This window comes from Stylophora pistillata, chromosome 5 (genome assembly GCF_964205215.1).
Source record: "Stylophora pistillata chromosome 5, jaStyPist1.2, whole genome shotgun sequence".
Lineage (NCBI taxonomy): Eukaryota > Metazoa > Cnidaria > Anthozoa > Scleractinia > Pocilloporidae > Stylophora > Stylophora pistillata.
Window position 1 is genome coordinate 12030093 of NC_142523.1, and position 25331 is coordinate 12055423.

The following is a 25331-nucleotide window of genomic DNA, read 5'->3' on the forward strand; positions in this document are numbered from 1 at the left end:
TAATGCTATGCATCTTACCTTTGTTTACATGTCGGCCATTTTGAATTGTGCTTTCACGAATAGGTCTGGGACCGAGTAACTCTTTCAGCATACAAATTCTTCATATGGCCTTGGAATTGTTTGGAAGACAAGGCAAGCAAAACACGACAACACAACAACAAGGCAAGGTAAACTTGTAAGTATCGAGCATAGTTTGTGAAAGACATTAACGCAAATTATCGAAAATTACCATGAGATCGTCGTCCTCGTTTTCCAACATTTTAAAATGCCATGTGACTTGGGGATGACGTGACTTTTGTACTGCGCGAAGCGGCCTTTGTGTGTTTCGTGAGTCCTGACGTGACATTATTTTACGGGTACGAACACTCTTTATTTCATCCTTAAGACTCGTTTTTTTATTATTAATATTTTACGGCAGTCTGCATTTTATCCCTGGTCTGCAGTCTACAGTCTGCCTTTTACCCTCAGTCTGCATTCTACCCCCGGTCTGCAGTCCGCAGTCTGCAGTCTGCAGTCCGCAGTCTTCGTTTTACACTGACCGGATTCCGAAGTGAGCCCTGACCTACAGTCAGGTATTCCTTTTTCAGGGGGAGGGGAGAGATTGAGCAACTGTAGTAGTTTCCACCCCCTTCTCAAACCATTAATTATTCATGCTGCTCTTACCCAACCAGAGCATCTTATTCTGGTCAGATGGATGGATTTAGAAACCCAATGAAAAACGAGTTGAAAGTATGGCCGTGTTTGAAACGATTTCAAACACGGATGCAAATTTTCTTAATCTGCATACTGATAAAGCAAGAAAAACACGTGGCGATAAACAACTTTATTGACAACAAATGATAATTACAGATAATGTTCTCTATCGAGACATTTACAACAAGTGTAGTTATTTAGTGACATTAATTTAAAGTAAAATGAATAATAAGTGCTACATACAGCAACAAAACTGCACCTTTCATCCGAAGCATCGACAGGATTAAAATCCATCTTCTCATTCTTCTCCTCCATGAAGAGACGCAATCCACACACAATCGGATATAACGTTTTCGGTGGGTATCTTTCCTTTGACGGTTTGGCAACTTCTTCAACAAACTTCGTCAGCCAATAATTAACGCTTAAAGCATCCATTTGGTATAAAGGAATTTCCAGCGATTGAACCCTGTGCAGATCATATTCTTTAAAAAGACCACCTGGTTCCAAAGTTGCTACTTTCGAAAATCGAGCTTCAGTGCCCACTCTTCAAAAATACGAGCCGCCCATTTGTTTTTGTATTGCGTCGACTTTGGAACTGCATTAACGACACACTTTTCCTCCTCCTTAAAGGTTTTCGGTTGTCGAAAACGATATTCTGTCATCTTCGAAAGTACCGTGCTTGCTCGATTTTTTAAGTTTTGAAAAGGGTTTATTCATAACAAACCACATAAGTTACAAAATAAAAGTGCTAACGCAAGTTGGCCTGGCCCCAACTAATTGTTAATAATAATAATAAATAATAAAGATCTTTATTCCATCATAAGATAAAACTACATATCTTATGTTACAATGAATTTGGAAAAACTACAGAAATCTACATACATATTATGAATTAAAAAGTTTGTCATTACAATAAATGGAGCTTAAATATCAACCTATTTACAAAGGTGTTCATAAAGCGTCGTGTATTTTTTTCGGGCGCGCGCAGCCTTTTTTCCTAAGATTGTGTACATATGTCTTTGGACAGGAATGATGTCTTTCAGGGGGTGGCAATCCGTTGATTTTAGTTTCTTCAAAATGTTTCGGTCTTGTTTGCTTAAAAGGTTCTTGATAAAAACTGGAAATGAGATAAAACCGCGTTTATGACATCGGTCTAAAAAAGTTAACTTTGTACAACTGTAAGATCGGACTCAGATGCCGCATAGACTGAAAGTGCATAGCTAAAATTAGCCAAAACAATGGATATAAAAAGATGATCAATCTCTGCCTGAGAGTAATGTTCCTTTCTCAATGTTCGTAGGACGTATAAACACTTGTTTGCTTTGACAAGCTTAGTTCTTACATGCTCATCAAACTTTCCGTTACTCTGTAAAGTTACTCCTAGTAAAACGAAGCTATTACATTGAGGAATATTATTAATTGGAGAGTAGAGTACATTATGATTTTTCTTTCTAACAACCAGCTCTTTACATTTGCAAGGGTTGCAGACCATTCTGTTGTCTTTACACCACGTTAAGAACTGTCCAACTAAGTCGGCAGACGGGTCACTATTCCTAGTGATAGGCGAAAGAATAGTGGAATCATTGGCATATTTAAACAGCACACGGCAACCATAAACAGTCCAAAGTTCCAAAGTTAAAGAGTTGTTTATTATATCCGAGTATTAAATATTACTAATATTAATGTAAGGTTATAAATAACTCCAAAATAGTTAGGTCTAATATTAATATAAGCTTAATCTATAATATTGGTATGGCTAGGGCTAACGTAGACTAATATTAATGTAACTCCAGGATTGTTTAATGCTAATTCTAAGTTGTAAATAACTCCAAGTTGATTTAATCAAATGTTAACTAAAGCTTAAGGTAAACTAATATTAATATAAGCATAATCTATGAAATTGGTATAGCTAGGGCTAACGGAGACTAATATTAATGTAACTCTAGGATTGTTTAGTGGTAATTCTAAGTTTTAAATAATTCCAAGTTGATTTAATCAAATCTTATCTAAAGCTTAAGGTAATCTATTTACAAAAGTGTTCTATAGGAGTCCCCATCAATTGTACAGATTGATGGGGACTCCCAAGCGTTTCTAGAGTTAGATAACGAGAGTCAGAAGTAGTCGCACGCAATTCTGTTTTTGGTCTCGCTGAGGGCATGGTGAATTATACCCTCAGGGGGGGTCATTTCCTTTGTGGAAGATAGATTTATTTCGAAATTTCCAGATGCTGTACAGAATTGTCTTAATTAGAAAGCGGGCAATACGATTCTGTTTTGGACTAGCGGGGGTCCAACGAAAAAAGAAAACATAGCTACAGGATTGGAGAAATCTAGTTCCAAGGATAGAGGAGGTAATAGGGGAAAAGTGGGTCCATACAGATTTCACACGGGGGCAATTGAGAAAACAGTGATCTATAGTTTCTTTACGGGAACAGAAGGCGCACTTATCTGAGTCGATATATCCCCAATTCTTTAGAGAATCGCGGACCTTAATACCGCAAAGTACAATTTTTCAGAGTATGTCGTTCTTGTAATTTTCAGAAGAGTCATCTCGCACTAAATTCCAAAATTTGTCAAGATTAAAGTTAATCGGAAGGAAGGGTGTCCAAAAGCGATGAAGAATTGGAGATGTGTAGTTTTCCTTCAAGAGAATTCGATAACATTTCTTGGAAGAAAATTCAAAATAGCACCACTCCGTGCGGGAGAGAATCCCACGCAGAGTGGTGAGCGCCGAGAGAACATTCTCATAATAGGGCGTCAAGATCTGTGTACTCGGGGTGGAGTTATCTCGAAGAGAGCTCCACTCCGAGCGACAGGAGGCAAGCCTAGAGCCTAGAGAATATCTGGCCAAATAAAAGGATTTTGATTCGCGATCATCTAGATTGGAAATTACTGAGGCTAATTTAAGAGATTTACCTTTGATCAGGAAATTCAAAATGCAGAGACCGCCACTGCTAAGAGATTGGTGGCAGGACGCTCGGCTAACCGTTTTAATTCGACAACCCCAGACAAATGGCCATATCAAAGCGTTCACCTTAGAAATTACTCATTTTGGGACATAAAAAAACTGTAGAGAGATATAGGAGCTTGCTAATTCCGAGGGTGTTAACGATGAGTGATCGGCCGACAAGAGAACTGAGAGCGGGATTTCCATAAGTTGAGATGTTTTTCTAATTTCTCTAGTTTCGGCTGCCAGTTATCTAATTCAGTATCGCGGTCGAAAACAACACCTAGAATTTTAATTTTTGTCACCCATTTGAGGCCAAGTGGTTGGTCGTCGCGCGTACGCCACGCCCCCAACCACATGGCCTCTGTTTTCGTGACATTAAGGCGTGCCCCAGAGCCACGCTCGTAAATATTAATCATGTTGAATAGAACTTGCAGAGAGCGATAAGATTTCACTATACAGGTCGTAACGTCAGCATAGTTTTCAACTTTAAGGCAGAAACAATGTGCGCCCGGAAGGAGAAAGCCTTCGATTTCAGGATTATTTCGGATTTTGCATGCGAGAGTTTCAACGCTCAAAACATAGAGCAGGGGAGACAGGGAGTCCCCCTTTCTTACCCCACGAGACAAAGGAATCGCATTGGTTAGCCATTCATTAACAATAACACGCATATTGGCTCCATATATAAAGTGTTGATCCAAAAACAAAAAGACGGGCCAAAACCAAAACCGGTTAGGAGGCTTTGCAGAAAGGTGCGATTAACGCGATCGAAGGATTTCTCTTGATCTAAATTCTTTGTTATATTCGATGCCCACTCAACCAAGATAATGTTTTTAGAATTTGTGTCATGCTCTACAAAGAAAATCTGCATTTGTTTGAGGTGAACAGAGCCTGGAGGTCGGCAAGTGCTCGAAAGACGATTGTCGCGTGTGGTTGGGAGCATCCTCCTGCGCGCATGTCTCATGTTTGTCTCCGCTGGCCTGAAAATGCCACGTCTCCTTCGCAGCCGTTCTTTAGCTAACAGCTCCTTCGTAACGAACAGTATTTCTTTCCCTTTGTTTGAGGGTATAGACCCTTACAGATTGCGCTAGTAAAAGTAGTACATTATTATTATTATTTTAATTTTTTTTTTGCTTAAGCTTCTTTGTTTACTGGAAAGTCTGAAACTAAGTGGAGTGCTGGTGCTATAATCATGTTAAAACCGTGTCTTGTGGAATTGACATCATGCTCAACAAGTTATTATGCCAGTCAACACTAAGTTTGACTTAGATTCTGGGCGCTTTTTCAGGTGAACATTGCACTTATCGCATTTCTGGTTTTCTTGCTTTTGGAAAAAGGTCTTCAGATTTCTACTCTCTTACTCAAAAGTTTTTCAAGAAGTTATCTTTGTCTTTACCCTCATTTTTTCCTTCCCTTTTTGAATCCTGTCATTTTGTCTTTTTCCGTGTAACATATGAGTAACTCTTCCTGTACAAAACAACAGTTCACTGCAGCAAAAAGTATCATTAGCAAAAATTACACCTACCCTTGTCGCAATGTCATTTAGATGACAAACAGTGAGGTAACGGAATGATTGATTTGCATTGCATGTTGATGTTGCAATGTCTTACAATAACCTGGGCGTTGTCCACGAGCAGCTGTGTGACCTAAAGCAGACGAAAGGCTGTCACGAACGAGCGCTGGATATTTGGCTAAAAAAGCTCGGACCTGAGCATGATGATGTCGCAATGTCTTACAATAGCCTGGTTCTTGTCCACCAGCAGCTGGGTGACCTGAGGCAGGCAAAAGTTTGTCACATGCGAGCGCTGGATGTTCCGCTGAGAAAGCTTGGATTTGAGCATGTTGATATCGCAATGTCTTACAATAACCTGGGCGTTGTTCACGAGCAGCTACGTGACCTAATGCTGGCAAAATACTTGCACGAACGAGCACTGGATGCTCGGCTAATAAAGCTTGGGTCTGAGGATGTTAATGTTGCAATCTCTTACAGCAACCTGAAGTATGTTCACCGGCAGCTGGGTTACGGGGAGTATGTCCGTGGATTAGAATCCCAGTGCCAATCAGAGTGCGGTCAGTTACGTTTGGTACGTGCGGCGAATCGATCTGTAAAAAAGCAGAGCTGAAAATCATATTTAAATCTCAGGAACTTTTGCAGGCTCACTTTTTAAACCATAGCAACACTAGACTAAAAATGACACAATACTTTAAAAAATTGAAACGCGATTCGGTTTTTCCTTTAGATTACGACACTAGTAGAGAAATTAAGCTTCAAACTTTCGCCTCACGCGTCTCTCAAAACGGGCACGAAATATGCACACGACAGTGTCATCCTTGCTGAAATTAACCGTCCTATTTCGATTGTCAAAATACATTTTGAGTAAGTTCTGCTACGTTGATATCGACACGTGAGCTGGGCGGTCCTCAGCGAAAGTTTTTTTTATATTTTTTCCATAAAAAAGTAGTCTTAATGGATCAAGGATATTAAGGCTTTACAATTTTTTTAAAAATTACGCTATATGAATTAATATGGATTTATAGGCATCTATGCGACATGCGCAGATGTTATTGAGCTCAGTCTATGAAATATAGAATCAAAACATGTCATTTGCGGTCAGAATTCTTACATAGGGTGGAGATATCAATTGTGACTGCTTAAAATGTCCTCTTTGACTTTGTTGCAATGAACATTGGAATTTTCTCGGAGTACGGTTCCTTGGGAAACTAGTAAATTTAATTTCTAGTTTTGATATCGAGGCAATCCTTAGAAATATAAAAATTGTTCATAGTTTAAATCAAGTAAATAATGAACCATAATAGCTTTTGGCGTGGTCTAGGTATTGTAATTCTATGATTAAAGGCAAAGAAACTTACAACAATCCTCAACTAAGTAGGCTGATTATTAAAAAGTTACAAAATGATACTTCTACATTTCCGTTTCGCGAAAAACCGCCAATGCGCAATTCTAAGAAAGAGAAAAAAGTTATGGGTCACCTTGCTCGTTTGTGAGAAAATGCCGACTTTCTTCTGGTAAGCTCCGAACATGGAGAAAAAGCCGCAATTTATAATGTGTGTGCGCTAGTTATGTGTCAAATTATCTGCAGGAAGGGTGTACCATGCAATACTATGGCATGCCTTTCAATCGTTAGCATTAAGAACAGCAGGAGTGGCGACATCCGGGGACAGTTTTTCTCGAAGGAGGAGGGCAAAGCTAGTTAAAAAAAAAAACAATGGATTTTGTTCCGTCAACCTCCGTGTTTGATCAAACCTTCCCTGTCTTAGGGCTATCCTGGTTCAACTGTAGGTTTGTGAAAGCCATTCAAAAATATCTCGGAAACTACTAGTCCCTGGAGAGGAAATGCACTTGAATCATACCAAAACAAACAATACTGCAAGGTTTTTAATTCGAACCGAAGATCTGGTGTTACAACCTTGTGTATTTCTATATCTCTCCACTTCCCTTCGATCGCCCATCACGATGGTTGCCCTGTGCCCCCTCTTTTCCCTCTTCCACTACCGATCCCCCTCCAAAAACGAATCTGCATTGTGTTTTTCTTCAACGTTATATAGACAGTGTTGTTGTGGATTTTCTTCATGTTTTTCACCCATCTGACGATCAAGAAAGAAGGGAGGCATGGTACGTTCTGGATCATGAACAAGCTTCTGAAATAAATTTGATGGAGAAATTAAACTTTCAAAGATCGCTACTGCAAACATATGATTGAGTGGGAACATAAGAGCTACATGCTTATAGGGAGATGTTTTCTGTCTTTGTCACGAGCGTGGGACAAAGAAAAAATTCTGAGTCCCTATGAGAAATGGAATTCAGACCCTCGTATTTCGCGTTCCGATGCTCTACGTCTGAGTCACAGATAGTCTATGGTAAGCAAGGCCCGTTACGAATTTGATATTTGACACGCGTCCTGCATACCGGCATACTGACTACAGTCCTGCATACAGGCATACTGACTACAGTCCTGCATACCGGCATACTGACTACAGTCCTGCATACCGGCATACTGACTACAGTCCTGCATACCGGCATACTGACTACAGTCCTGCATACAGGCATACTGTCTACAGTCCTGCATACAGGCATACTGACTACAGTCCTGCATACCGGCATACTGACTACAGTCCTGCATACCGGCATACTGACTACAGTCCTGCATACAGGCATACTGTCTACAGTCCTGCATACAGGCATACTGTCTACAGTCCTGCATACAGGCATACTGACTACAGTCCTGCATACCGGCATACTGACTACAGTCCTGCATACCGGCATACTGACTACAGTCCTGCATACCGGCATACTGTCTACAGTCCTGCATACTGGCATACTGTCTACAGTCCTGCATACCGGCATACTGTCTACAGTCCTGCATACAGGCATACTGACTACAGTCCTGCATACAGGCATACTGACTACAGTCCTGCATACCGGCATACTGACTACAGTCCTGCATACTGGCATACTGTCTACAGTCCTGCATACCCATCGCCCAGAATACTATTGTCTTTCGTGACATGTACTTGCAGTGCCCATTTAATCAGCGGGCAGCATAATAATTTGCATATCCTGAACCAGTCGGATGTGATTGGTCAGCAGGTAAAGCTTTGAGAATACACGAGTCTCTTTGCAGATTTGAGCTGCTGTCAATCAAACGGTTGGATGCGTAAAGTAAATCCCAAGGTGATATAAAGTGAACAATAACACTAATTAACAATAGCCACGCTCTTAACAAAACGTTTAGCAAATTCGTTTGCAGCGGATTCTTAGAAAGACTGACAGACTCCCGTTGGTTAAAATGTTTTCTGAATTATAAAAATTAGTATCATGAAAATAGAAAAATTTAGAAAATAGTATCGTAAAGAATAGGCGGTTTAAAAAGTGTAAGTCGCGATCAGGCGGTTTTCGAGGGCGAAAGGCCTGCGGTTGCGGACTGACAACAAAGAAACGCCTGATTGAAGGTTATAAAAAGCGGTGCTCAGAAAGCTAGCTAATCTGTGGTCAAGTGAAATTTTATTTTCATTCAATCTTTGTCTTAAATGTGGTTTTGGCGCGCCCCCGTATTAAAGAGAAATTTCGAAATTCGCGTTTTGCGACTGCTTCGAAAGCTTGAAATCCCTTGAAAATTTCTATGGCGCTTTCTAGAATGTTAAATAAAAATAACCGTATGGTAAAAGAAAAATCTAGCAATTGAGTGAAGATGAATTACGCCTGAAAGTGTGCTGAGATCGACTTCTCATACCAGCAGGACGCCAACATAGTCAATTTTCAAGGCAAATTTGCGACCTCTTCTGAAAGCGCAAGAGCAAAGTGTGACTGATACACTGTTCAATTGAACTTTCTTCTATAAAAGCCATATGGTAAAAGTAGGATTCAAAAAGTAGTTTATCCGTAAACGAATAGAACGTAAGCTTTCCTCGACATTTTCAGCCCTTTCCCTCTATTGTTTGGCAATCATTTTCTAATTAGCGTTTAAATTTAGCGCCAGTGTCTCAATGAAAGTCCCGGATATGTCACTAAATTCTGGGCGATGCGGCATACTGACTACAGTCCTGCATACCGGCATACTGACTACAGTCCTGCATACAGGCATACTGACTACAGTCCTGCATACAGGCATACTGACTACAGTCCTGCATACCGGCATACTGACTACAGTCCTGCATACCGGCATACTGACTACAGTCCTGCATACAGGCATACTGACTACAGTCCTGCATACTGGCATACTGACTACAGTCCTGCATACCGGCATACTGTCTACAGTCCTGCATACCGGCATACTGACTACAGTCCTGCATACAGGCATACTGCCTACAGTCCTGCATACCGGCATACTGACTACAGTCCTGCATACCGGCATACTGACTACAGTCCTGCATACCGGCATACTGACTACAGTCCTGCATACAGGCATACTGACTACAGTCCTGCATACAGGCATACTGACTACAGTCCTGCATACCGGCATACTGACTACAGTCCTGCATACCGGCATACTGTCTACAGTCCTGCACACCGGCATACTGACTACAGTCCTGCATACCTGCATACTGACTACAGTCCTGCATACAGGCATACTGACTGCAGTCCTGCATACCGGCATACTGACTACAGTCCTGCATACTGGCATACTGACTACAGTCCTGCATACAGGCATACTGACTACAGTCCTGCATACAGGCATACTGTCTACAGTCCTGCATACCGGCATACTGACTACAGTCCTGCATACCGGCATACTGACTACAGTCCTGCATACAGGCATACTGACTACAGTCCTGCATACTGGCATACTGACTACAGTCCTGCATACCGGCATACTGTCTACAGTCCTGCATACCGGCATACTGACTACAGTCCTGCATACCGGCATACTGACTACAGTCCTGCATACCGGCATACTGTCTACAGTCCTGCACACCGGCATACTGACTACAGTCCTGCATACCTGCATACTGACTACAGTCCTGCATACAGGCATACTGACTGCAGTCCTGCATACCTGCATACTGACTACAGTCCTGCATACAGGCATACTGACTACAGTCCTGCATACCTGCATACTGACTACAGTCCTGCATACAGGCATACTGACTACAGTCCTGCATACAGGCATACTGACTGCAGTCCTGCATACAGGCATACTGACTACAGTCCTGCATACCGGCATACTGACTACAATCCTGCATACAGGCATACTGACTACAGTCCTGCATACCGTCATACTGTCTACAGTCCTGCATACCGGCATACTGTCTACAGTCCTGCATACCGGCATACTGACTACAGTCCTGCATACTGGCATACTGACTACAGTCCTGCATACAGGCATACTGACTACAGTCCTGCATACAGGCATACTGTCTACAGTCCTGCATACAGGCATACTGACTACAGTCCTGCATACGGACAATTGCTGATTGATCCTAGCAACAAAAATAGAAAACATCTTTCTACATTTATTCACCGAGCTCAAAACTTAACATCCTTCTTATTCTTTACAAAACATGGCCGGCACTGCCGACATTGCTGATCCTAGCAATATGCTGGACGCGTGTCAAATATGAATTTCGTAATGAGCTTCGCTAACCATAGAGTCTCTGTGACTCAGTGGCAGAAATCCGTAGGTCTGTCGTTCAATTCCTCATGGGGACTCAGAAATTTTCTCTTTGTCCCACGCTTGTGACGGACAGAAAACATTTTTCTATATTTCTTCACCGAGCTCAAAACTTACCATCTTTCTCATTCTTTACTGTTGCATAATTATTCTCGTCACAACGCGCGCTCAGTTAACAATCCCGAAGGTTATGGTTTGTGTTCTCTCTCTGGAGCTGTGTTTGGCTAAGTCCGGTTTTTAAAACATGTTGTTTCGTGTGGTGTCTAGAAACTGGCCAGAGTTGATAAAGAAAAAGTTGTAGTTTACAGGCAAACTAATAAAAAAGGATGAAGAATCAGCATCAGACCAATAGTTATGGTCTGATCGAGGTTTTGAAAATTTTTTTTGAAAAATGGCCCAGCACGAGTTAAGGGAAAAAAGCATCTCTAAAACGCCTTCTGAAAAAGGCATCTCTAAGTCAGGAGAGAAACTGGAGAGTGCTTTAAAGAAAAGATTGTAGTTTATACGCAACTAATCAATTCTAAATTGCAATTGACTAACATAAATAACATGCAAGGTTGCCAGGAAACAAATAATAGTGGTAAGGGCTTACTTGGATCAGCTGATTTAAAAAAATACGGGACAACTAAAAGGCGTACATTTTGGAATTAATTTCGTCCCGATTTTATTTATCTATCCTCAGTGACTCAGGCGAGCCACTGTTGTCTACAAAGACACCCAAAATTGATCAAATTACAAAGAAATGAAATGAAACCTCCTTTACACTAGGAGAGAAAAATGGCAAAGTACGGGAAAATATCGTCAAGAGAGGATAGATGGCTGCTTTGCAAAAATTCACGATAAACATATAGCCTGAAATTAAAACGGAGTTCGCTTTTTAAAGTTGCTCTAGAATTTCAAATTTCCCATGTACCCTATACTTTCAAGTGGCGAAAGACCAGAGCCTTTATAGAGCTATGAAGTTAGAAGAAAGCGCAGATTACGTGGAAACTTGACGAGACTTAACAATTTCTGTGAAACCAAATCAATAATCATACAGCATGTTCCATCGATCAGTGAAAATCCACTCAATGACATGAATCAAGAGTGAGACTTGACAGAGGGGACGAGTTCAAAGGTGAGATCCTCCTACTGAGGAGAAAGTTACAATTTATATCATGACTGATTCATAACATACTTCATAACATCATTTATGATATGTTTGTGTCCCAAAGTGTCACTCAAGTATGTGACCCCTCTCCCCCACCCCCCCTCCCACCCCTCTCATGCCTATGGTGGGAAATTTTTTCTCACGAGTCAAAACGCGGAACATGTTGTTGGGTAGGTTGTTATCTACCCACGATGGTAGGTGTCCTTTCTTGATACATACAATGTAATGACAAAATTGAGAAGAAAAATTGTTAGATACTTCTTGACATAACACACTCTTAATGTTCCTCTTCATTGAAAATCTCGTGATCTACAACTCTCTAACAAAATAACAAAAAACAAAGATTTAAAACAAAATGCGACTACAATCAGGCTGGTGCTAAGTGCGATTCCTTCTGATAGGAGACTTGAAATTAGGCTGTTTTCTCCATCACGTAAATGGCACCTAATGGAGAAAACAAAGGAAATGAGCATGCCAATATCAGAGTAAAGAACAATCACAATGATAGACAGTTCAGCGATAACTATACTGATAATAACTCATCCGTCGTCTTTTGTAAAAGTATATCGGTGGCCGGTTTCATATGGTTTAGCTACTATTTTATAGTCGTGAGGTCTCGATTGCCATAATGGTACCACTCTTTTGACTAAGATTTCCAGTAAGGCAGTCGAAACGTCAATATCTTAAAATAGATAGCTTGACTCTACGATTGAATTCTCATTCAGCACTCTATCCACGCCCCGCTTAACAACTCTCAACCATTTAGTTTCTAAGATGCAGTTTGTAATTCTCTCCTCAATCCGCTGAACATTTCTGTGTTATATCGTAATGAGAATGTAGCATTACATCAAGATAACCTCCTCTTCCTGGCTGAAAAGTTTTTATGATTATATAAACTGTTTTCTGGATAATGTTTCCGTTGCAGATCTAAAGGAATGGTACGGGGAGGTCTGCAAATGAGAAATGGAGCTCCATGTTTCTGGCTTTGACTAAAAGCACTTCGTAAATAGAGTTCGAGTTTGAGTAAATTGCTTTCCAATTTGTCGTGAAGGAACACACCACTATATCACCGTTGCCTGCTACCGCTCTCCCGGTTGATAAAATGAATTAAAGAGAAGTCCTATTTATCACTTCCTTAGTAAAACTCCAGATTTTGCAAGAAAAATTTCAGCTTATTTTAGCACTAAACGCAATTACTAGCAGTGCACTTTCCGCTAGTACTACAACCCCAACCAGAGCAATAGTCATACCTGTATATAAAACATCATCCAGGACCCAGCGACTTGCAGTTAGTGCAGATTCAGGCTGTAAAAGAAACACAAAAAACCAATGTCTGAAACAAATTATTGAAATACAGATAAAAGTATTTAATGTGTCTATTAATTATATTGATTAACTGACTGACTGACTGACTGACTGATATTGATTGATTAATGAGGAGATTGATCGATTGATATTGATCGATTTAACCGTAGCAGTCACAACAGCCATCAGATTAAGGAGCCGAAGACAATTTTCAAAGCATACGAGCGAACTTCCTGAGGCGCAGGAAAAAGGAAGTGAACAATTCATGACTGGTTTTAGCTTTGCCCTGATTGGCGCTTTAAGTTTTATAAACAATGCACCGATTGTAGAAAATCAAAACTAAAAATGTTAGGTAAAGTTAGGTAAAGTTTGACTTACGTTCACTGCGTCTCCAAATAGATCCGTCCATTTGAATTTCATTTTACTCTGAAAATCATACAAAAGAGGGAGACGTCTGATGCACGATCCTCGCAGTAGAGAGCGCTATTTATGCAATAGCAAAAATCAGACCTGAAAAAATCAGGCCTGTACGGGATTCGAACCACTGACCTCTGCGATACTAGTGCAGCGCTCTACCAATTGAGCTAACAAACCAACTGGGAGAAGGCCGTTGAGTTGATTCGTAATAAACCCCTAATGATAAATCACGGGTTTATTACGCTATTGCATAAATAGCGCTCTCTACTGTGAGGATCGTACATCAGACGTATCTAATACTGCAGTTCAAAATACATGAACTTCATATATTCATTGTAACCAAAAGAGGGGGAGCTAATAATGTTAATTGAAGAGAGCGGGGCGCAATTTGATCTGAAATCAGGCACGTGATGTCAAAGTCAACGAACGCACAGCGCAAGTCTATTTGAATTCACAAGTATATGAATGGAGAATTTTTGGGGGGGATCACATGATTCTCAGAGGGACCAGAGGGGTGATCCGTCTTCGCCAACAGAGAATAAAGAGGAGGACTATAGAAAATTAACTTCCAATTAACTGCTCATAAGAGGGGATCGTGGATCATAAGAGTAAAATAGAGGCTGGGCAGGGGTATTTTTTTATTATGACACAACCAAAATTTTCCGATCCCCTCTCAGGTGTTAAATAATGACCAGTCCCATCTTATATCTTTTGGAACACAATTTCCCTTGATAGAAATCTTTTTAATCTCTAAGTAAAATACTCAATTGACTAGAATTGGTACAATTCACATCGACGCACTGATTTACCTGAGATATCCCTTTCTGCTTCCTTCTAAGAGCTTCCTTTTTCATCTAAAAGAAGAAAATCAAGAATGGAATCAAAAGGCAACCGTTTTTATCTCAAAAAAATTATGAATTTCTGTAACTCTGTGATATATGAAGAGTATAACACACGAATAAGGATTATGCCTCGATCAATTCAAAGCTTCAACATCCCCCTTTCCCGGGCAACCCCGAAGCATTTGAATTTTTGAGGATTGGCTGGTTCAAATTCCCGCTCAGGGGCCAAGTTTGCGTTCAAATGCCGCACCCAATGATTCTTTGTGAAATCAACGCTAAGAAGAATCAAGGCGAGCACAAAGCCTTTCATCTTTTCTGCAGAATTACCGTTCGACCAGAAGATCAAACACGAAAAGACTCTTCTTCACCAAAGTCGAAGTGACAAATGAGCTGACTCTTTTTTCTAGACTCATTTGTAAATGTTTTAATAATCTATTTTGTGTTAAAAAATAATCATGCTTTTTTTTAGGTTTAGCAGACTGCAACTAAACCCCAATCATTTATTCTCCGTACTCCGGCGAGAAATATCTGCAGTTTTTATCGACAGGTGTGCACAATCAGCTTTATTTCTTAACAATACTCGACATCGATTTAAATTAGCATTGGTAGTCTTATCGCAAATTTCGACATTTCTTTGAAAATTTCGAAGACTGCCTACAGGAAAAAAAATTTACGCGGAAAACTATTTTAGCTTAATTGTAGTATTAATCGCACGATTAGGAAAGCCAGGTTCCTGAGCATTTGTATTATAAAAGACAACTTTGAAAGAAAAAAAATTAATTCAATGTACTATTGAACTGGCTTAGCAGATCGCAACCAATCGACGAACTTTTATTCGTTACACGGTTCAGCAAGCAAAGCCCGCTATCTTTATCCATTGGTGCGTCTAAACCAGTTTTGTTACTCATGTACTCTTCTGTTTTGATTTATCCAGGTTTTAGTGGCCTGATATATATATCTTATTCAACATGAAGTAAACCCAGACAATTTAGAAAAACATAAAACAATTATCAGTAATTTTGAGTTAATAAGATGTTACGTTTTACTACGAAATGTTTTTCATAATAGGGAGCTTAAGCAACCACGACGACGAACGGAAGACGACGACCGGAGGTAGCAGGAACGTCACTGCGCAAGCGCGAACCTAGAATTCCGTCTTCGTCTTGTCGTCGACGACTTGAGAAGGACCTGTTTCACGTCGTCGTGAACTTCCGAACTTCAAAGCAGTTTTTCTCATCAAAAGGTGCGGGTTTATTGTCAGTTTTTAGACAGTCTATGGCTGGTTGGAGTTTGTATTCGCTTCTTCGTTTGATTTAAACCACCTTGTTCAGTTTTCTAAGCAAATAAAATTCGAAAACCCACCAACTCATATTCCTTCCTCCTCACCGTGACAGGTGTTTAAGTCAAGCGGTGAAAGCGACCACGTAAGGTTTAAATATATTTGAGTATATTTTATGAAAGAGTGCTGTTTATCATTTTTATTGAATGCAAAGTTTTAAATGGCAGTGTAATACACCTTTGCGTTCGGTCAAAAGCTGTGTATGGAACTGTCGGATTATTGCTACTTAAAAATTTTGCGTGTTGCTGTTCTTCAATCGAGACGCTTTAAACAACAAAGAATTCTTCAGATCGGTGTGTTAACATGAGCTTGAATACCTGTTAGGTTTTCCGAATCTATTTTCAAAATGTTTGATATAGATTTACAGCCATAAAAAATTATTCCGACAAAATCACACGGGAAAAAATAGTATTCTTAGGTGAAGCGCTACGACTACTATCTGTGCCGATCGCTAGCTAGCATTGATTAAATTGACAGACTTACGTCGTTTGCTCGGCAAAGGAAGGAGCATCAAAGGTAGAACATATCAGGCTTAAGCATGTTGCAAATCAGACAAACCTTGTGCAAAATAGATTTGTTTATATCAGCAACACTTACAACTGAATTGAAATCTCAAACAACTTTCGTAAAATTTAATATTTTAAACTTTTGCGATGCGTAAATTATTGTAAATAAAGCTAAAGCTTAATAATTCCTTTGACTGTTGATGTTCAAGAATTGAATAACCTACTCTCGAACTTTCGATATATATGTGGAAATTTGATCCATGAGTGAGAAGAAGAAGGTTTTGGACGTCTATGAACGCTGTCATTTCTTAAACTGACGAAGCGAGAATAAACAAGATTTCAGACGTCGTCGTCCTTGAGCAACTTCACTGCTTAAGTTTCATTTTCCCGCTAAAAACGACGTCCTCGTTCCAGACCCTCCGCGATTACTTGACGTCGTCGTTGCTTAAGCTCCCTATTGACAGGTGGTGTGCAACGCCATTGTAATGTAAAGGACATCTAAATTAACTTGTTGGCAGGAAAAAAAAGATATCATTGTGCTATTATTCTGGTGTTAGCTGACTGTGATTAATGGACAATTTTTTTTAATAACTGCGCATTAACGATCGGAGCCCCCATTTTTAGGCCTCACGGAAAGGTACCCCACCCATGGAAACCGTAACCCCATGAAATTTTAAGACATGCGCAAATTACATTACTTTGTAGCACTGCGTGAGAAAAGGAACGCAGGCTCGTGCCGTGAGTTGTTTACATCAAAGTTACTGATTTTTGTTAATTAATCTCCGGCCGACTCGCCGAAGGTGAGACCTGATAGCACGTAAAAGAGCTCACGGCAGCCAGTTTTCTTGCAAAAATCAGCCACCAGTCAAAAAGAAGCCGAGAAAATATGTGAATTATTCCGAAGAAATAGAAAAAAGCAGCATTGCAGTGCAAGTGCGCAGCTTTTTAAGTGAAGAAAAACTCGATCGACTCGAGAGAGAGTGTAAGGGTTTGAGGTCCGAAAACGCCAATCTAAAAGGAACAGTCAAAACCCTAAGACGCAGTCTATGTAAGTGTTTTTAAGGAGGGAATGGAAATGCAAACACTTGCAAATGTCTACGAATACTACTGCAGATTGTCTGAGCCACCAATTACGGTAACTGATTTTCATTCCCATTCTGAATTTTCGCCGGTTGCAACTTGCGCGATCGTAGTTGACACCACTTTTAAATGGTTTTAATCATAAACCGATGACACTCCCACCAAACAGAAGCCGAAAAAAAAACCTCTTGAATGTTAAGATAGAGTAGTCGATATGGCCGCATGGTCAGTAATAAAATGTACAGGCAAGTTAATTTTTCGGTCAGCAAATCATAACGACGCGTATCTTTAAGTGTCATACAGTATCGAGAGTTTCTAAACATACCTCATTGATAGGATTTCTAGTCGGATATTTTTACTTTGCATTCTTTGTTTCCATACTCTATCATGTGAAATCCGTGAGTTACATTTGACTAATTTCAATTGTCACCTCTTCATAATTTCAGTATTTGTAAAAGGAAGGAACATCCAATTGAAAAAGGACGTGTTGAGGCTCCAAATTCAACTCAAAAAGTGTCAAAACAAACTTACGTCTACTGAAAAAAAAGAAAAACAAGTCAGCAACAAGTTAAGAGGGACAAGATCTGCTTCCTCAAAACTAAAAAAGAAATTGCAGGGGAACAATGAGTTTGTCAAAAAGGGATATTCTCTTGTGGAGACATTTGCACATGGTAACAATGGATACAACCAAAGAACTTTGATGTTTATGGCTTGTGTCAGATACATGCAACATGCATCTTTGTTATCTTATCAAAAGACACCTGTGGCATTACATCTGATTTTCAATATTTTGTTTGATTGTAGCCCCGCCCCCCCCCCCCCGACAAACTTTGTTGTCTCCCCAAGTACACTTTCTGACTGGAATGTTCTCTTAGGTGAGGCAGACAAACTAATTTTACGCAAGTGCTTCTCAAACTTCAAGTATGATTTTCATCTCTGGAGCGATGACTCCCGCAAAGGAGGAGAAGAGAGGCACATAGTGGGTGTTCACACCTGGTGCCCTAGAGAGAGCAAGCCCCGAGCTTATGTCTTAGCAAACAGCCTTACAGCAAGCGGGTCTGGAAAACACCAGTCTGATGTGGATTATCATGTTGTGAAAAAGGAATATGACCTCACCAATGTTTCGGGGTTGGTTGGGGACAATGCATCTACCCAAAAGGGAAAAGTAAATGGTCTCTTAGCCAACAACACCAAAATTTTTGGAAAAGAAATGTTCTTTGTAGGATGCTACCCACATGTACTAAACATCATGCTGAGAAGAATGTGCCAGGCTGGGTTTGGAGCAAAGGGTGACATGAGTAACCCCCATGTTTTACAATTGCTATATAAAATATCTTGGCTCCATCATGAGCGTCCAAGCCAATACAAACTTATGTATGTTTCTCTAGGTATTCTTAGTAAAGAGCCACCCCTTCCTCAGACATTCATTGACACAAGGTGGACATATTATCATGAGACTCTCCAGTGGTATCTTAGGTATGGAAAAGCTTGTTTACAGCTTTCTGAGCGTCTCCTTCAAAGATTGCCAAAATCACATAGCCACCACAAACAAGTGCAGAGGCCAATGTTACACGAAGCACTTAAAGTCATCAAAGATCATGGAGCAGAGTGGTTAACTTTTCCGAAGTTGTTTGGAATGGGAGCTGATCAGAGATACCAAAGTCATTTCTGACATTCGGTTTTAAAGCTTCTTGGAGTTCCAGTCAGATCTGAAAATCAAAAAGAAAAGTCAGAGAACATTCCCTTTCATGTTCATGGACAGAACATTCTCACATTGGTCTCTAAGGACAGAGTTCGATTAATTAAATGGGCCACTCTTTGGAAATTAAAGGAACCTCAATTGCTATGTGAGATCAAAGAAATAGCCTTATCACAACAGAGCTCACTCATAAGTAAAGAAGCCACTCCAAACCTGTTTGAGTTCTACGCAAAGCACATTTTCAGTCTTCCAGTTAACAATGTTCTTGCAGAAAGACAGTTCAACCTTTCGCAACTGTATCTTAGTGATAACATGTCAGAGTTATCAAAACAGGCTTCAATCACGTTTGTTGAGAACATTCTGCACAGTGGAAAAACCAACACCAGGACCACAGAAGCCGCACGTGAAGTTCATGAAGAAAGAATGAAAGAATATGCCCAAATGCTCACCACAGACCTTTAGTAAGAGGCAAGAAAGAACTTAAACAAGATTGGAGAAAACAGCACACATGGGCCACTTACAGCAAAGGACGTTTACCCTAAAGCTTGGATAGAAAAGAAAGTAAACAATGACTTACTGGATATGATTCAGTCACTAAAAGCTGATGGTCGCAAACTTAAACTTCACTGGAAAGCTTCTGCCAAGGGAACATCTGCACTGGAGGGACAAAGGTCATTCAGCCCAATAGTAATTGGGGGAGTTACCAGTAATAATAATAATAATAATTTACATTTCTAAAGCGCTAAAATTATAAAATATTCTAAAGCGCTTTACAACATTATTAACTACAAATATTAAAATGATAAACGACAAAATATCAAAACAAACTGTAAGCCAGCTTGAATAGATGTGTCTTAAGCTTTGACTTAAAAAGCATTACACTTGGACTGTTTCGAAATTCAAGCGGCAGTTCGTTCCACAAAAAAGGTCCAGAACGGGCAAAGGCACGATCACCAAAGGTCTTAAAGTTAGTTCTTGGGACCTTAAGGAGACCCTGATCGCAGGAACGTAGCTGATGACCCTTGACACTGTGTGGCTGCAGATATTCTTTTATGTATAGTGGGCCTTGGTTATTTAAAGCTTTATAAATTAAGAGTAACAACTTAAAATGGACGCGATAAGCCACAGGAAGCCAGTGAAGATTATATAAGGCGGACGAGATGTGGTGAGACTTGGGAATCCTAAAAATTAGTCGAGCAGCGGCGTTAAGAACCTTCTGAAGACGCTCTGTCTGGTACTTGGGTACGCCAAATAAAAGGGAGTTGCAATAGTCTAAATGCGAAGTCACAAATGCGCGAACAAGAGTCTTCGTGGACTCAGGACTGAGGAATTTCCTAATTTGGCGAATTTTATACAATCCATGAAAAGCTTTGCTACAGATCTTACCAATGTGAATGGACATGGACATATTGGAGTCAAACCAGGAACCCAGGTTTCGAACACTGTTGAGAAGCTGAATGGTAGAATTACCGACTGTGATGGAATCAATTGCGATTTTTGATAATTGATGGCGGGAACCAACAACTAAGAATTCGGTTTTAGAATCGTTAATTAACAGGCGATTATAAATCAGCCATGAGCGGACATCCGAAATACAGGCTTCAAGAGCAGCTATGGCGTGGTCTTGCGAAGATATGTCATTGGGTCTAAATGACAGATAACGTTGTGTATCATCGGCATATCCGTGAGCAGAGGGGAGATGGTTAGCGATCACGTGATATAGTCGAGATATGTATAATATGAATAAAATAGGACCCATACAGCTGCCTTGTGGGACACCGCAGTTCAAATGAAAATCATCTGATGTTCGATCGTTTATGAGAACACGTTGTTTTCGGCCAGACAGATAAGACGCAAACCATTTATGGGCAGAGCCAATGATTCCAAAATCGCTTTCAAGAACATTAAGGAGAATCTGATGATCGATTGTATCAAAAGCAGCGCTTAGATCCAGTAGCACAAGAAGCGTAATTTCCTGATGGTCCATTGACATAAGAATATCACTTTGAACCTTAAGCAAGGCAGTTTCGGTAGAGTGAAATCTTCTAAACCCTGATTGTAACTTCGGCAGAGGAGCATTGTATTCACAATGCTTAAACAATTGAGAAAGAACCGCCTTTTCGACGATCTTGGAGATGAATGTTAGATTGCTTACCGGACGGAAGTTTTTATAAGTTAACTCTAGACCGGGTTTCTTTAATAGAGGTTTCACAATTGCAGTTTTCCAATCGTCGGGAACATAGGCGTGGCGAATAGACAAATTTACCATGCGAGTAATGGAGGGCGCAAGGACGTCAAGACAAGACTTCACAAGCCATGTAGGGATTGTACACCTGATGGACAAGTTCCAAGACTCATGCAGCTAGCAGCGCTAAAGGTGTGGAACTATGGGGAGGAGCTACCAGTTTATGATCTACCAAGAGAATGCCAGTTGTGTTTACAAAACCTTCCAAATGTCTTCCAACCTCCAACTACTTGCCTTTCCAGGTCCCACATGACTGTGCATATTACACCATTGCCTACACATGAAGAATAAAGTAGTCATAGGGGTGGGTCAGTAATTTCTAAACATTTTAGATTTGTACATAAGAACTGATTTCACTGACCCACACTGCATGAAGTAAATGTATCTCAACATGAATGCATTTTTACTCACAGAGACACATCTAAAAATTAATAAATGTTTCAATGCAACATGTTAGAACTAACCTGATAAGAGCATGTTGTATATGCCACTTTAGTTAAGTGAACATAGGTCAATGTCAGTTTTAGTGTATGTAGCATGTTAGCTTTGCAATATTGTAACTGGTTTTGCAGGGTATAAGTAAAGTGCATGGAGCCAAAGCTGAGACATACATGTATTTAATCATGTTGTATTGGATCTTGAATTAAATGAATTGAACATTACATTCAAAATGAACAGTAGGTAAATGAGGCTGTAATATATCTGATTTTAAATTGTTATGCATAACTGTAGCTTAGTAGAATATTAAACAAACATTTAAATGCAGTCACTTCACTACAGCAGTTTAAGACCACAATAAATGTAATATTTAATTAAATGTAGATTATATCATTATAATGTTGCCCATGTATAGTTAAACATATCATTAGCAGTAGGTAACTTTTAATGTGATAAGTACATGACTTGTGTATAGGTGTTCTTGTACATTAAGTGAATCATTTTGAACAGGAAGGGCAAAGCTAAGTGATGCAGCCAATGTTATGTTACATACAGTTAGTGTACAATGCATAACAGTAATAAATTAGATTTAAACACTGGAACTGTTAAAAACATGCCAAATTCTTTATCCTGTCTTTCCTTATTCCGTGTAAAAGATAAGTAGTACAAATCTGACCCATAATGAATCCTCTCTCCCATTTAAACGTTTTTCTTACCCTATTAAATATCTACAACGATGGAATTTTTTTTCACATACAGGCAACTTGTCATAGCCTCTAAATCTGGACCAACACAAATATGAATATGCAGTGTGGTCCAAAAAGAATCAGTGTATTGGTCGATCCTGCACATTCAAAGCGCCCAAAAGAAATAAGCATTGATTTAACAATCGATATCAGTCAAACATTATCAATAGTACCAACGAGTACCCGAGAAGTGATTGATAATTAACTGCTCTTGGTTCCTGTTGACGAATAAACCGGAGTTCACTCTCGATCTCGGGTGGACGATATTGAATGTAAGCTAATCGACCCATTACCACCAACACCCCCAAGATGTGGTCAAGATAACCTAGTTTATAATCTTACCTCGAGCATCGTGCGCTTGCTTTACTCAGTCGATATATTTCATTCCTCCATTACATCTCGAGCACGCGTTAAAAAGATGAAAATAGCTTTAATACGAACAACAGTGGACTCCAAACCTCAATTTGACTTGAAACTACGATGCCAATTCTTGAACTTGTCCGTTTCGAAATTCCTAATAATAAACACCACGCGCAATGAATGACAAAACAGTACGAAAAAATAGCATTTCTACCACTAAGTCGATGAAAAGAAAAAAAACAAAACGGTAGAATCCTTAACTCCGTTGCAGTTTTCGCGGCTTAAGTATTAAACTACCAGAGACTTTGTGTTTTGATAAGATATTCAACGGTAAAGTTTTAAAAGCGTAGAGGGGAGAAGTAAACACAACAAGGGACGTCATTTGCGCATGTCTGAAATTTTCCTTAACTCACGTGCGTACGCTGTTCCGTGAGGCCTAATATAGTAACCCTAACTAGTTTCGCTTTGTAAACCCAGCCAGTTTGGAATAAAATAAAAAATTAAAAACTATCCGTAATCTTGAGCCACCAAGATATCACGTGCTAAGAAATCCTAACTAAATTGTCGAGCGAATAAAGGGATGTCGGGCTACTATTTTTCTGGTTAAGCCGACTGCGATTAATCGACAACTGTTTTTTATGTGTGCACACGGCACTGACTATCAAAACCCCCTTTTTAAATGATTATTTAGTGCCTCTAGCCAGTTTTGCTTTCAGTAATAACTTTGTGTCGATTCACGCCAGGTGCAGTTGCCTGTTCGAAGATCAAATATGAATTTAGTATGAAGAAAAAAAGTTTTCAAATTTCAGAACGAAATGAATTTATTTAAAAATCTAATGGCCATAACTCATTTACTGTCTTGAATGAATGGTTGCGTTCAATTACGCACTACCTACTCTGACCTGCCCCCAATTCTTGTCTAAAACTAACCCGCAATAAAATTACCGTATCCGTCATGAAGTCTCTACAAATTTAACAACTTCAAAAAACAGTCGCTTGTTCGTGTCTTCTTCATTTCACAGACGGTATTTTGACGTTTTATGCAGTAACTTTCAAAGACCAGAAACCTGAGATGATTGGGCGGGAAATTAATTATTCTGAAACCATGGCGAGTGGCTGAGTGAAAAATGTTCATATAGTTTTAACTGGCAAGCTTATACGTTGATTTTTTTTTCAAAAGCATCTCAGCGGACCAGAATATCAAACTCTTTAATTGTAACTGGTGAATCACGCGCTTTTAACTAGTCCAGCTCTTTGGAATACTAGCGATACGGATCACAATCCGGTATTAAATTCTGTAACCTTCCGTGGTAAAGCGGAACGAAGAAAACTGGCTTTTGAAATATGAATAAGTTATTCATGGGCTTTTCCGGAGATTTAGGGTCTCGCTCGAGCCATTTGTTTGCATTCAGCATCACCTACTTAGTGTCCATATTTTATCCCTCCCTACCCACCCTCGTTAACGAGCCTGTAAAGCTGAGGGGGTAGAGGAAATGTCCCTACCCCTCACAGGAAGGAAACTAATGGGGATCGTGAATAGTGTTCTCATTACGTCCTAGGGGTTATAATGGTTACCAAAATCACAAAATGTTTTTAATGGAAACTTTTTCCCACACCCTGAGTCATGATAAAACGCTGAACGTGCAGTTTGGTAGATTATTAACAACCTAAGGTGACAGGTGTCCCTTCCTAGTAGATAAAATGTGCTACAGACAAAAAAAACTTGGGTAAAAAAGTTTAAAAAATCATCTTGATAGAAATATCACACTTTTAATGTTCCTTATCTTCGTTGAAAATCTCTAAAATATACGGCCATCAACAAACGAATATAATTTCGACTACAATCACGCTGGTGCTAAGTGCGATTCCCTTTGAGAAAGAACTTGAAATCAGGCTGAAACCCTCCACGTAAATGGCACGTCACCTGATGGAGGAAAAAAGGGGAAATTAGTATACCAAAATAAAGAACAGTAACAATTATAGACAGTTCAGTCATTACTGTGCCAACAATTAGTTATCCGTTATTAGTTATCCATTATTAGTTATCCGTTATTAGTTATCCGTTATTAGTTATTTCTTTGTTACATCGTATATCGGTTCTCATTTATGAGGTCTCGACTATCATTATAATACCATTCCCCAAGCGAAGATTTCTAGTATGGCAGCCGAAAAGTCAATATTCACTATATAGCTTGACTCTAGGTTTGAACCTAAACAGTGAGAAAAACGATCAATAAACATTTATTCAGCACTTTAACCACGATAAACAAAAGTATCTGTTACTGGTCAAATACAGCTCGAGCCACGCCCGTTTGATAACTTTTAACCATTTAATTCATTTTAAGACGTAGTTTGTAGTTTTCTCTTCAGGAACGAACATGTCATTTCTTTGTTACATCGTAAAGAGAATACAGGATTAGATCAAGATAACATCC

General features: G+C 39.7%; 1 long non-coding RNA gene and 2 pseudogenes across 1 annotated transcript; 1 reads left to right on the top strand and 2 right to left on the bottom strand.

Annotated features, from left to right (window-relative positions):
- Positions 1-752: 752 nt before the first annotated feature.
- Positions 753-1837, bottom strand: LOC148730318 (uncharacterized; annotated as a pseudogene).
- Positions 1838-13167: 11330 nt separating this feature from the next.
- Positions 13168-15614, bottom strand: LOC148730319 (uncharacterized). Its single transcript, XR_016001917.1, has 3 exons — positions 14451-15614; positions 13603-13650; positions 13168-13224 (listed from the first exon to the last, which is right to left on the bottom strand). It is a non-coding gene; the product is annotated as an uncharacterized LOC148730319 (long non-coding RNA).
- A 1394-nt stretch (positions 15615-17008) lies between these two features.
- On the top strand, positions 17009-18961 carry LOC148730320 (uncharacterized; annotated as a pseudogene).
- The last annotated feature ends 6370 nt before the right edge of the window (positions 18962-25331 follow it).